Genomic DNA, 15,398 nt, shown 5'->3' with positions numbered 1-15,398 from the left:
TTTCACGGGTCAGACCGTTTATAGGTTCTCATAGCTTTTGTCAATGTTCTTTGTACTCTTTTTTCGTTTCTCTTTAATAATATCGGAACCAGGTTCTTTGTTGCGGGCAAGGGTGCCAACCTAGTTGGGATGTCTGCCTAATCCATCCCTGGCTTTCCATGTTCTAATAAAAAAACTAAAATGTGGGATTTTAATTTGGCTCTGCTTGCGAAACAATGGTGGAGACTCTTGAATATCGTACTTCTCTAGTGGCTCGGGTATATAAAGCAGTGAAGGAATGATACAAAATCCTCTCTACCTAAGCTCATAATCAACAAGCTGATAATTCAGATTTCTAAAGTAAAATGTGGAAATTAATTGTTCCTCCTAGAATTAAAGATTTAATTTCACGATCTATCTCTTCTTGCATTCTAACTAGAATAGCTCTTAATTCTCGATAAGTTCCAGTCTCGGAGGTTTGCCCTCTATGTGGTCTCTATGATGTAAATGTTTATCATGTTCGAGTGTACAACTACAAAAATAACTTGTTTGGAGTAACTCTTCTTCACTGGCGAGAATAATTAGAAAGTATAAACTCAATAAAAAAAATTTCCAATTTTTCATAATCTAACGACAATTAACTGCAAAAATTCGCACCAGAAGAACTCATACAGAATAAGAAAGAAACTCGCTTTTGTATCTTTCAAAAATAAAAAAAAAAATCACAAAAAATCCCTTTTAATTGTTCTAATTGATGATTGGCGTTGAACTTGTAATTTGGAAGCGACAAGCTTAAAGAATGGTATTTTTGTGGGTTTCTTCATCTGCTTTGTTTTTTTGGAAGACTTCATCTGCTTGTTATCTACAGTAAAACCTCTATACAAGAATACACTTGCGATCAAGCTATTTGTATACAATTGGGAGGTTATTATTAAATAGAGTTTGGTATAATAAAAAATTGGGAAAAGTACAAAAATAAACCATGTGGTTACACATGTTTTCGATCAGCACTTGTGTGATTTAAAAGTTAGCAAAATGGTACCTGGAGGTTCATTCCGTTAGCAAACATAAGCTAAATTGACTAACAGTGTTAAAAGTCAAAGGGAAATGAGTTAATTTAGTCCTTATATATATTTATTTTATAAATTAATCCCCTTATTATCTAATTATTACAAACAAATCTCAAAATAAAAAATAAAAATAAAATATACCATCTTATTCATCTTTCTTTAATTTCTTTTCTTTCTATCTCTTGTCTCTATCATCTTTGTTAATTTATCTCTCTAGAATCAATTGAATTTTCATCTATTTTTTAAATCTAAGCAACTTAATCTAATTTTGAAAAGAAAAATAAATTAACTACAGAACCAGGTTGCGGATCGCTTGGCGGCTGCTGGGAATGAGGGGCTGTTAGGTGTTTCTACCCTATCAGATCCTCCTATCTTTTTTTCGTCTCTTTTATTTGAAGATAGGATTGGGGTTAGCCTTCCTAGGCTAATCCCAGAGTAGTTTTCTTTGTTTGCTTGTTTTTTTTTTTCTTTCCTTGTCTACCAAAAAAAACTCCACACTCTCGTAAGAAAAAAAAATCATGTGGAGAAAAGTTAAATAAACTCCATCAAAACCAACGTTTAAGATGCTTAAAATCAACAGAATCAATACATTGCAATCCATTTCTATATGGATTCATCAACTTCAAAAGCTCAGTAGCTTTCTCTTTCGTATCATCACTACACCCAACTTGCAACAACAAAACCAACTTCTGAAAAAGCACCAACTTGAAGAGCTTCTGCCATTACTACTACTGCTACTTTCTCTTCTCTTCTTCCATACTTATTCATCAGCTTCCAAATCGCCAAGACCGAAAACTCCATAGCCAATTCAGATACTCTCAAGATTTTCTTCGCTAAAACTGGCCATGTTAATGCATTATTGTATGCTTTTCTCTCCCTTTTTCACTGTCACAAAGCTTATCAAACACTCCCAAAGCTGTTTCGCATATGTTCTTCTCAGAATCCACGATGATTTCAAGGAGTAACGGGATCAAACCGAGCTTAACGAACTCTGATCTGATCGTTGAAGACGGAGAAGATGAAAGTAGGTGAAAGATGATTGTTAGAGAAGATTTTGTGATAGTAGGTGAGATTATCTTTTATCAAGTTGAATAGTACTTGATTTACGCCTTCGATTTTGGATAGTGATTCAGCGTGATCAGAATCGGAGGTAAGAAGGCGCTTCAATGTGATAATGAAGTTGTGTTTGGATAAGGAATCTTGGTATTTCACGAACCACACCATTGAAGTTAAAGAACTTGTTGATCCTAAACAGCTAATCTAATTGAAACATCATTTTGTTTATTAACGATAATATATCCCTGTTGATTTTTTTTTCTTATGAGAGCGTGGGGTTTATTAATTAATTTGTTTTTCTTTTCAAAATTAGATTCAATTTATTAGATTTGGAAAAGGGTGGAAATTCCATTGATTTTAGAAAGAGAAATTAATAAAGAGGAGAGAGAAGAGAGAGAAATAAAAAAATTAAAGGGATAAGTACAAGAAAAATGCATGTGGTATACCGGATTTGCGAACTCAGCCCTGTGGGTTTTTTTTTACAAACGGAGGTCTGTGTTACAAACCGTTAGCAAACAGATGGTAAATTGACTAACGGTGTTAAAATTCAAAGAGAAAAGAGTTAATTTGGTCCTTATATTTATTTATTTTATAAATTAACACCCCTAATTATCTAATTATCACAAATAAACCCCAAAATTAAAAATAAATATAAAAAATACCTTCTTCTTCTTCTTCTTCTTCTTCTTCTTCTTCTTCTTCTTCTTCTTCTTCTTCTTCTTCCATTAATTGATCGGTCAAATGTACTAAAATATTGTGTCATCTTTACTTGAGGTGTTTTTTTAGACGAAATAAAATCTAGGTATCAAAGTGTGAATTATGATAAAGTTCAGGTACCATCAGTGTAATTTACTCATCAAACTCGCATTGACCGACCATTGACCGATATATTAAATTGTTCAGTCATCATTACTTTAGGTATATTTTTTGGATAAAATATAATCCAGATACCAAAATATGAATATGGTAAAATTTAGCTACCATTGATATAATTTACTCGAACCTTAACTATCAATTTAAATTTTTATTTTTAGTTTAAATAATGACCAATTACACTCATTCTTATAGACACAAGTTAAAGAGTAAGAAACAAGGCGAGTATACAACTATTTCACAATATAATATCTTCAAGTATAAGATCAGATGAAGCAAGTCCATAGAATTATTATCTTCCGCAATGATGTTGACAGTGAAGAAGATTTAAAACTCCATACAAAAGTGGTCTATTACGAACCTAAAATTTAAGATTTAACGACGTTTTTTGGCATCTCTAAATGCTTACCCACGCTTCTTAAAGCGTCATTAAATTGATTGTCGTTAATTTTAACGAGCATAAAACATTGTGTGAGTAAATTTAGTCCAACGACATATTGCATACAGGCGTTGTCATGTTTCCAACACTTATATTTTTTAGCGTCATGATTGTTTTCGTACTATTTATTTTTAGTTTCAAAAATTTCCACTACGTTTTAATAAAGCGTTGCACACCGAATGACACTTAATATTTTTTTTGTCGCTATTTCGCTTCAAACAATATCGAAATGTCTTAAATATCACAACACTTTAATTTAAATGCGTCTCCAAATTGACGACATTTAATTAAAAAAAATGTCTACATTTGGCTACATAAAATCCATTATAACTAAAATGCAACGACATTTCGCAGCTAAAATATCGATTCTTTATTGGATAATAAATATTAAAATAATTATTTACCAAATAAAAAAGTAATTGATAGTAAATACTAGCTTGAATACAAAAATTTAATATATTAAGCTAAATCAACCTTTGTTTACATAAATATCATTGTATTTCATGTATAATTCACAAACACCAATATAAAATGCCAAACGAATCAATTGCCATCCATGAGCGAAACTCTTAGAGTTATCGACTTTAACTGATCATGTTCCATGAAATGGTACCAAAATATATACAACTCATTTCTATCATGAGAAAATCTGTCACTATAGTAAGAGTCAGTATATTATAGGGGCTGTTAAAGCTCGGTCTATTGCCAAGTGGCGTTAGGATTCGCGCGATGGATACCCCAAGCATGCTCATTACCACGGATTGGTGGTCCATATAGCTTTGGCAATTGGCTGTCCCTAAAGTTACAATAAAGTCATCACTACAAAAAAAAAACATGGTCTATCATGACACTTGCTTAACGACGCTTTTAAAACATGTGTTTTTATATTTTAAAATTTAACCACGCTTTTATATTTGTGTCGATTTGTATTGACACTTAAAGACACTTTTTATTATACGCTGGTATTTTAAAAAAGTAACTATGCAAAGCATCGGTATTTTTTTAAAATTAAAGACAGTTTAGAATTTGCAGTGTCTCGGTATTTTTTATTTGAATATAATTTTATTTTTATCTCTATATTTTTAATATTCAAGCACGTTCTTGATTTGTATCCCCTTGTATAATCATTTAATGACGCTTTTAATTTTTGTTATGTAATTTTTAATAATTTAACTACACATTTGAAAAAAAAATGTCAGTATTTTTGAAAACTAAAAACAGGTTAAATTTTGTGTCGATAAAATATATATATTTATTTAATTTGAAGAAACATTTTTGGTTTTTTCTCCATATTAAAAAAAACTTATTTTATATATCTTTTTAATTGATATATTTTGTAATTATGTGATTTTTTTATATTATAGGTTTGTATTGAAGAAACACTTCCTACTGGGAAAAAACAAAGAAGCTACCTCCTTATTTTTGTAAATGAAAAAGTTTACATAGTTTCATTAAAAAAAATTACATAAATAAGGAAAAAGTTGTGGGTTGTTAAAACGTGGTTGTTTAAAAAAGAAAAAAGAAAAAAATACTAATATGGGTTGTAGGTCTTTTTTTTTTATTAAAATGCTTATTAGATTAAAACACAACCAGTACAACAAGAAAACAACCGTAAGAAATCAATTCTTACAGAATCTACAAAGAGACTAAAATGGTTACAGAGAGCAAAAAAGATCATAAAGGTATAAAAAAACACAAAACAACAACAAAACATATATATTTATCGTAAATCGAAATCTATAGAAAAAGTAGATGCAATCCAGTCTTCAACATTTAGCTCATTCCGAACATTCAGATCTGAGTCCTTTCTTTTGATACAATGCAACCACGTAGATATATTGATCCACGTATAAGATAAACCGTTTCCGCACTTGCTAAATTCAAAAATGATATAAATGAAAGAATAACAGAGAGCAGATACAATTCAAATGGATGAAGAGATCCGATAAAATATATGGAAACTGACTAAAAAGAAAAAAACAATAAAGTAAAACGCATAAAATCTAATCCGGTGTGGTAGGAAGAAGGAAGACAAACTTCCTTCCTTCTTCCTACTCAAAGTAGATCTTTAAAAGAGGACAATTTGATATTCAGCAGATGATGAAATTTGGACAGAAAATGAGAAAAGAATGGTGGAAAAAGAGAAAATTGGAAAGGAAGATGGGAACAATTTTTTATTTTTTGAGAAACTGTTCAAGAAATAGAAGGAGCCAAAAAAAATAAAAGAAAAAAAAAATTGAAAAAGAAAAAAAAAAGGGTTGTAGGTTGATAAATCCTCGTATATAACTAAAACTCATTACAAATAAAAAACCAAATTACCCTACAATAACCGTAAGTAATCAACCCCAATTATTAAACTTAAAGATTCCAACAACTTAAGAAAATCAGAAAACCTCGCTATTGCCGAGCCTCCGTTTTTCCGCCGCCGCCTACAACCTTCACCCAAATATCCTGCTGTTCGCTGCGATCCTCATGGAACAAGGCACCAACTCCGATCAGTTCACGCTCGAGGAAGAGTTGCGCACCGGCCTCGTCCTCCAACCTGATGAAATCACCGCCACTCAACAGCCCAAAGCTTGGTGTCTGTTAGGTCGCTTCCTCACCGATCGGCCGATTAAATCGGCTTTCATGAAATGAACGCTAGCCAATGTTTGGAGCCCGTCTAAAGGTATGTTTGTTGAGGACTTAGGTCCAAATCTATTCCGATTCGAATTTTATCATCAATGGGAACGAGATAGAGTATTACAGGGGGGTCCTTGGACATTTGAACAACAACTACTGATTCTGAATTGCATCGAGGAGGGTCAGAACCCATCGGATTTACCTCTCTCACATGTTGATTTCTGGATTCAGATTCATGATCTTCCGGTGGGGTTTATGTCCGAGAAAGTAGCTAAGAGTATAGGAAACTATATGGGCCTGTTTGTCGAGGCGGATCCTAATAACTTCACGGGTGCTTCTCGAACTTATCTTAGAATCAGGGTTTCTATTGATGTGAGCTTTCCTCTCAAACGGAAAATGCAAATAAGCTTGTCTGGTGGCAGTATATTCTGGGTGAATTTCAAGTATGAACGTCTGCCTACCTTTTGCTTCATATGTGGTCATATTGGGCATGCTGATAAATTCTGTCAGGCACTACTGGAAGTCGACGACCCAAACGCTGTGGAGCGTGTTTACGGCTCTTGGTTACGGGCACCTACTCGGTGCTCCCTTAACCAGCCTCAGTCTAGATTTCTACTGAACAGACCCCTCCAATTTCATACGCCTACTACTACATTGCCAGATCCCTCTACAGGGATCGACACCGGAAACACAGGAACCCCCCCCCAGCTATTCCAAAAATTGCAACAATAGTTCCTCCGGGGTTCAGCACCGGACACAAGCAGGGGATTGACACGGGGTCAGGAAAGGAGAACCAACAGCAAGGGAACTTAAAACAGGCCAAGGCTTACAAGACGGATACAGACGAAGAGGGTATACAATTCACTGATCCTAAACGAAAGCGTGTATTTGGGAAGGAGCTTAACTTTCAGCAACACCAACCAGGTTCTATGGATTGTGAAAGCTCAGTGGTTAAAGACTTAGCAGGTGCGATGAATGAAAAAGTGGAAGCGAGCCGGACCAATCTGGCTCACGATGGGCAATGAGCACTCTCTCTTGGAACTGTCGGGGGATCGGGAATGCCCGGACAGTTCGTCAGCTGGTGGAGCTGGTATCTACCTTTCACCCCGATTTTATTTTTCTGATGGAAGTTAAGTGCAATCGTCAGAAGATTGAAGCTCTTAAGAAAACAATTTCTTTTACAGGCATGTTCTTTGTGGATCCTGTTAATCAAGGCGGGGGCCTTGCTCTACTATGGAAAACTGCAAATTCGGTTCAGCTGTTGGGTTTCTCACTTAATTATATTGATATCAATGTTTCTCTTCTTGGTTTGCCGGAGTATCGATTAACCGGATTTTATGGCTTCCCTGAACGGTCTCGGCGGTCTGACTCGTGGCAGCTGCTGCGTAGCCTTAGCTCAAATAACTCAGCACCCTGGGCTATCATAGGAGATTTTAATGATCTTCTCTCTCAGTCAGAAAAGCGTGGAGGGAACAGGCACCCCTTAGCGCTGCTTCAGGGGTTCAGTGAGACAGTGGCGGATTGCGGGTTATCAGAAATTCACATGTCAGGATACCGTTTTACATGGGAAAGGGGAAGGGGATCTGCTAATTGTATTGAGGAAAAGCTTGACAGGGCGTTTGCCTCAACAGCTTGGTTTTCTCTGTTCAGTTCGGCATATGTTCGTAATGAAGACGCTTCATGTAGTGACCACTCAGCGTTGATTTTGCTCCCGAAGCCTAATTCTGCCCCTCCTTCTCGTTTATTCAGATTTGAAAATGCTTGGACGCATGAGGAGGACTGCGATGATCAGGTAAATTCGTCCTGGATGGGTGAACCGGATGAGGATCTATTAATCAGGCAGGCAAGGTGTGGTTCAAAATTACATAAATGGGGAATTGCAGTGCGTACCCGGTTCAAGCTTCAAATTCAACAATGTAAGCATGACATCCGGAGGTTTAGGAATTCGTCAGACAGTAGCGCAAAAGAGTCATTGCAAAATTCCCGAGCTAGGCTTGACGAAACTTTGCTCCAACAGGAGCTATACTGGAAGCAAAGAAGCAAAATATTGTGGCTACAGGCTGGGGACACAAATTCTAAATTCTTTCATGCTGCTGCAAACAGTACAAGAAGGAAAAACCAAATAAACAGACTGAAAGATAGTACTGACAGCTGGGTCGACTGGGATTCAGGTTTGGCTCCTTTAATCACTAGCTATTTTACAGACATCTTTGCTTCTTCAAGATGCGATCCGGACCCTATTCTGGCAAATGTACAATGCAAAATCTCTCCTGCGACAAATGAGGAATTGCTCAAGCCGTTTACAGAGGTCGAAATTAAGCAGGCCATGTTCTCTATGCACCCGGATAAAAGCCCAGGTCCTGATGGGTTTAATCCATATTTTTATCAGCATTACTGGAGTCTTGTTGGGCCCGAGGTGATTAAGTCTTGTATCCAGTGGCTGAATGATGGAGAATTCCCTGACCGTATCCATGAAACAAACATCGTTTTGATCCCAAAGAAAAATGTGCCAGAAAAAGTCTCTGATCTCAGACCTATTGCACTATGCAATGTGATCTACAAAGTTTTGGCCAAGGCTATAGCTAACAGGCTAAAGAGGGTCCTCAATCTCATTATCTCTCCTGCTCAAAGTGCCTTTATCCCAGGAAGACTGATTACAGACAACATCATGCTGGCCTTTGAAGTCAATCACTATCTTCGGGGAAAGACTAGAGGGAAACAAGGTTATGTGTCTCTTAAACTTGATATGGCTAAAGCTTACGACCGGGTTGAGTGGGATTTCTTGAGACAAATGATGTTAAAGCTGGGATTTGATACTAAGTGGGTATCTCTGGTTATGCAGTGTGTCACCAAAGTTGAATATAAAATCATCCATGATAACCACACAATGGGACCGATTCGTCCTCAGAGAGGCCTCCGCCAAGGAGACCCAATCTCTCCATACCTGTTCCTCATATGTGCTGAGGGTTTATCAGCATCTTTATCAGCCCTGGAAAATCAGAATCTAATCCATGGGTGCCGCATAGCGAGGTCAGCTCCACCAATTTCCCACTTATTTTTTGCTGATGACAGCTACCTCTTCGTTAAAGCCTCAAGGGAGGAATGTCAAACGGTTCAACAATTCCTTAAGCTCTATGAGTCTGCATCTGGCCAGCAGGTTAACTTCTCAAAGTCTTCAATTTCTTTCAGTAAGAACTGTGGTGTCTCCTTGCGGTTACAACTAAGCTCACTTTTTGGGATCTCACTGGAAGCTACTGCTGGCAACTACCTTGGCCTTCCGTCTCTGGTTGGGAGATGCAAATCCAGGGTCTTTCAATTTATTGCTGATAAAGTTCGTGCCAGAATTACAAGTTGGAAATCAAAGCTATTGTCCCGTGTAGGCAAAGAGGTATTACTAAAATCCATAATACAAGCTCTTCCATCTTATGCTATGAGTCTGTTTCTCCTTCCAAAAATGCTATGTGCGGACTTAGAAAGGCAGATGAACTCATTCTGGTGGGGTTCTGTTGGCTCGGTTAACAGAGGCATCCACTGGAAGGCATGGGATAAGTTGTGTATTCCGAAGAGTGAGGGGGGTCTCGGCTTCAGAAAACTAAACCTCTTCAATCTTGCACTATTGTCAAAACAGGGGTGGCGACTTATCACACAGCCAGAATCGCTGGTTGCGCGGGTTTACACGGCCAGGTACTATCCTTCTTCGTCCTTTCTTGCCGCTGATTTAGGTAATAGACCGAGCTATATTTGGCAGAGTCTAGTTGCTGCTCATCCTGTGTTGTCGGCGGGCTGCAGAAAGGTGGTTGGTTCGGGCGCTTCGATAAATATCTGGGAGGATCCTTGGCTAGCCGACCCGACTAACCCATATGTCGAAAGTGACCACTTCGCAGGCCTGGGTAGCTCAATGGTTGATAGCCTTCGCATGGATTTCGGGGAGTGGAATACTGATTTGATAAACGGAATTTTTGTGGAAAGGGACGCATCGCTAATTTTAAATACGTCGTTTAGCTTGAGAGCGGTTCCGGATACCTGGGAATGGAGAGGCGATCCCAAAGGGAAATTCTCTGTCCGAAGTGTTTACACAGAGCTGAGAAAAGGACAGGCAAGTGCTAATAGTACCACCGCCGGGGCTGATATCTTTTGGAAGAACATATGGAATATGAAAATTCCGCCGAAGGTTAAAAATATGGTGTGGCGGGCATTGACAGACTGTTTACCGACGCTGATCGAGCTAGCTAGGCGCAAGGTTCCGATAAATACAGTTTGTCTAATGTGCGGTCAGGATGAGGAAAGCATCTTTCATGCGTTGGTCTCGTGCCGGGCAGCTGGTGCAGTGTGGAGTTTCTCTCCGCTTCCATTGCTAAGCAACCGCAGCTCCTCGTTCCATGATTTCTGGGAGGTAATTTTTCGTTACTTTAAAATGCACGAGGAATTAGCTGCAACGTGTTGCTGGTACATATGGATTAACAGAAACAGCCAAGTTTGGTCCTCAAAACAGACCCCTCCGGCCATTACTTACAGTTTAGCGGCGGCCTATCTCTCGAGATGGAAGGAAGCTCAGGTTCAGGTCAGTTCTCCGCCCTCTGCTGGTCCGTCTGTTCGACCGAGATGGCAGCGCCCCCCGCCAGGCTTCATCAAATTAAATGTCGACGGGGCAGTGTTTCAGGCTGACGGCTTTGCTGGGTTCGGTTTTGTAGTACGTGATGAGGAGGGAGTTTTTCTGGCAGCGGGAAATGGAGCAATCCAATGTCGATTGGATCCATTCTTAGTAGAGGTAATCTCATGCCGAGAAGCTCTGAGCTGGCTCAAGGACTCAGGAAGGCAAAACGTATTAGTAGAAACAGACTCTCAATTGCTAGTGTATGCTATACAGCGAGAAACTGGCTGCAGTTCGACTCTCGATTTAATTATTGGAGATTGCAAATCCCTGCTACAGGAAATTGGTAACGTATCTATTTCTTTCATCTATAGGTCAGCAAACACTGTTGCTCATTGTGCAGCTAGAGCAGTTGCATCTGCTTCAAGCAAGGAGATTTGGGTGTCTGTACCCCCTCCATGTATTGTTTCTGCGCTTTTTTCTGATCAATAAATATCTTCTTCAGTTTCAAAAAAAATTACCCTACAATAAAATATTAACTACAATAAAATATTAATTAACCTAAGCTTTAGATTTTGAATATCTGTAATGATTCTTTGCATGTATTTAAAGTGGTTTAATAAAATGCAAAATAGTTTATTGATATTTGGATGTTTCATATGATTCTTTATGGTTTTTTTTTTTTTTTTGCTATCAATGTGCGATTTAAGTTTTTTTATTTTATTTTATAACTTCAAATACAATATTCAATAATAAAATAAGAATAACAATAATAACAACGTAACATTTTTATTTAATAAACAATTTATACTGAACTTTCCTAAATTAGGACAATGTTTATATAATTAAATGTTACGAATTTAAAGATGCTTTCCAATTAAAGGGTTGGTGTATTTAAAATGCTATGAACAACATAAATTATTTACTCGTCAATTTTACAACGCTTCATTATAATGTACTAGAAAATTTTGAAAATTAAAGATAAATAATATGATAAAAATGACAACGTTTAAAATATAAGCGTTGGCAGCATTTGTATGTGAAATGTCGTCGAATTTAATTTACCTGCATAAAGTTGTATATGTAGTTAAAATTAACGACACACAATTTAATGACACTTATAGCCACACTTAGAAAAGTGTAGGTAAACGTTTAGAAACACTGAAAAGCGTCATTAAATCATGAAGTGCGTTTTTCACATTTCTCGCTCGTTCTTCATTCATTTCACCTTATATTTTCTCGAAACTAAAGAAAAACACATTAGTAACTTCTAAATGATAAAAATCACATATAGATATGTGGATTTGCACCCCAAGTAATTTCATTTTCCGTGTTGGAATCTAGCTTTGGAGAAAATCTACTAGTGACCTCTAATTGATGGTGACACTAAAAAAGGGCCAAAATGGCTAACCGACACAATACATGAACTTTGACATAGTCTAACTTCCCCTCCTCCAATGTCCAAATCATGCACCGCCAGCTATGTTGGAACCCTAAAAAGATAAGGAAGAACTCTAGCAGAAACCTAATGCCAATTTCTATTCCCAGATAAAAGTTACTAGGACAAAAGGATGTTTAGGATTAGGGATGTAAATGAGATGGGGAATCACCAATAAAAATCCCCATGTAACCGAGATGGAGTAATTTTATTCTTCCTAAAGGGGATGGGGATGGGGTGGGAATGAGGAATGAGATATAAACTAAACTAAAGATGTAGTATATTCCAATCTAGTTCGTCTGCTGCCGCTGATTGAACTAGGAATTATCAGCATCGATATCATAGGGTATTCGCTCCATTATTAACAGGTATATGATGCGGACATCCTAACTGAGATCACTGTTCACAGGCGCTCTAGCGAATCCCCAAGCATCATACCCACGGAGGTTATACCTAGGAGGGTGGATCCCCAAGACAAGCGAGCGGGGCGAATCTAGGAGTACGCATGGAGGCGTATCAACGTCTACCTGGGCGGATCTCTAGGTTACTTCCTCCCGAAGGAATTCACCAACAACTCTAACGCTCCGTACCTGTACCTATGTACTGTTTGTCAGGGCGTATTGCCCATTTTACCCTTTTATTACTAACCACATTGTAACCCTAATAGGGGTAGTCCTTGTCCTTTGCTTATCTTTAAGGGGATGTATTTAAACCCTCATTTTGTAAGGATGCGGCAACTTTTATCAATCAAAACTCTTTCTCTTTGAGAATTCAAGGTTCAATACCTTTTATCTTGGGATTCACTCCTTCTAGTTCAGCTAGAGAAGAACCTCTTTGTTGGTTTACGATTAAAACCTCCATTTATCGCTTTCAATCTGTATCAGTTGGTATTAGAGCCGATCATTTCCTGACCCGAAACTTCTTTTGGCAATGGTTCAACCCCGACAACCGCAAGACTCCATGGAAACCAGTGACCGGAGATATGAGGAGCTGAGAGAGCACCTCGCGGAACAAATCCAGGCCAGCCTTGAACGGCAGAAGCAAAATGACCAGCGGTTCTAGGAGCTAACCGCTTCCCTGGAAAACCTCAGATTGGAGATCCGTGCAATGGTCAGACCAGCCGCCGGGGAGTCAGACCAAAGGAGGGAAGGAGTCCTTGAACAACGACCCCAAAGGCAACCCACGCCACCTCAACTGCCATTGGCAAATGTCCAACTTCCACGAATGGTTCCTAGGGATCCTGAGGTAAGGAGACCCAACTTTGTCCTTGTGCATAACGCTGATAGCGATAGTGATGATTTTGAGGATATTGGGGATAATGGTGCCTTTAGAAATATGAGGGATGTTGGTCCGATTGACGATAGACGTGTGGGTATTGCTAGGGCAGAACCAAATCTAGGAAACTTTGATAGAGATGATGCCTTTAAGCTAAAAATAGACTTACCGTCTTTTGGAGGCGAACTGGATATAGAGGGGTTCTTAGACTGGTTATCGGAAGTTGAACGTTTCTTTGAGTATGCTGGGATTCCTGATGAGAGGAAAGTAAAGCTGGTGGTGTATCGCCTGAAGGGTGGCGCGTCAGTTTGGTGGGACCAGATGAGGGAAGAGAGAAGAATAGGGGGCAGAGATCCGATTCGATCTTGGCTACGGATGAAGGCGATGTTGAGGGAGCGGTTCTTACCGACGGATTATGAGCAGTATATCTACAGCTCCTACAGGGGATGCTCTCAAGGGACCCGAAGTGTCCATGAGTATACCTCAGAGTTCTTGAGGCTATCGGCAAGGGCCTACTTGTCGGAAACTGAAAGCCAAAAGACCTCTAGGTATCTAGAAGGGTTGAGATACAACATCCAGGATCGTATTGGCACACAAATGGTGGTTCGGGTACAAGATGCCAGGAATTTAGCCCTCAAGGCTGAATCTCAACTAACAGGGAGATCCAGGAGATCCGCCACTACTGAGTATACGCCTGGAGGGAGATATGATAGGGGTAAAAAACCCCTATCTTTGGGTACGGTTTTAGGACGGGTTTTAGCGTTATTTAGTTAATAAGCGAGCAATTCTCGCATTTAAATGCTTTTGTGTGAGTTAATTAGGAATTGGAAACGTTCTATTTACTTTTCATCGTTTAGGCTCGTTTTGTGATCAATTTAGGCAAATACGGCCGAAATAGCATGCATGTTAGGATTCCGTTATCTTTTGAAGCTGATTGGTCCGTCAAAAGTCGCACCAAGCGAAGCGTTTGCTCAAAATAAGCGATTGACGGATCAATTTGGCTTTTGGACTAATGTTTTCCGGAGTTTTTGTACGTGTGCAGGTGTAAGTTCGGGCAAAAAAGGGACTTAGAGGACACTCGGTGAGATTCGAGCACGCTCCGGGCGAAAATGCTCGGCGAGCAGGGCCCCGTGGGCCATTTCTGCTCGGCGAGCAGGCCACCAGGTGCCTGCTCGGCGAGCAGGAGCCTGCTCGGCGAGCAGGGGGCTGCTCAACGCGAGCAGCCCTGCTCGCCGAGCAGCCTGCCCTGCTCGGCGAGCAGCCCTGCGGGAATTGGTCAAAAAGACCAATTCCGCCCCCACGAAGCCACGTTCGGCCCCACGTCTTCCTACACTAACAAGGACACGAAAATAGGTCAAAACGAGGCCCGAGACGCGACTATAAATAGGATTTCTTCATTGTAATTTAGATATCTTTCGTTTTTGTAAATTATTTTAGCTTTCCCCTTGTAATTCCTCTTCATCTTCTCCATCTTCCTCAACCTCCATTGAAGCTCCTTCAAAGCTTTCTACCGAGGAATTACTAAGGTCCGTCCTTAAGATCAAGTCGCCGGCTGCAGAGTGAACAGGTTCCCTGAAAGGGATTTTTGTATCTCCTTTTATCTTTCCATGTTTGTACTCTTTGATACAGTTGCCGAACTTGACTTATTGTATCTTGTGACAATTATCTTCGCCTTTAATAATAATTTAGCTCTTGTTTTGTTCTATGATTATTTGTCTAATCTCTGTCTTACGCTTTATTCAATTGGTTTAACTCATTCAAAAGCCCCAAAATCTAGTAGGCACATATTGCGAGCTGAATCTGATCTAGTCAGAGCCTAGGAGATTGACGACCTCTTAGTTGATTAAGCGCCAATTTACTGAGCCTTAGACCTAGTTTCGGCCTTAGGGAATCACGCGCTAGGAACCTCAGGAGGGTAAGTAGGGTTAATCGCCTTGAATACAAGTGACTCATATTAGGTTTTTATTCAATAGACTTGATAATCTATCTTGATTATTATCGTTCATACCATGTTCCTTCGAATAGTTTCATTAATGAAAGATCAATTAGGGGTAG

The 15,398-nt window shown here is 38.9% G+C and overlaps 1 pseudogene; it reads right to left on the bottom strand.

The window, feature by feature from the left end:
• Positions 1-1,594: 1,594 nt before the first annotated feature.
• On the bottom strand, positions 1,595-2,831 carry LOC136222586 (U-box domain-containing protein 21-like; annotated as a pseudogene).
• Positions 2,832-15,398: the final 12,567 nt, after the last annotated feature.

This window comes from Euphorbia lathyris, chromosome 3 (genome assembly GCF_963576675.1).
Source record: "Euphorbia lathyris chromosome 3, ddEupLath1.1, whole genome shotgun sequence".
Classification (NCBI taxonomy): Eukaryota; Viridiplantae; Streptophyta; class Magnoliopsida; order Malpighiales; family Euphorbiaceae; genus Euphorbia; species Euphorbia lathyris.
The sequence above is the reverse complement of the archived record's forward strand: the minus strand, read 5'-3'. Positions and strand labels throughout refer to the sequence as shown.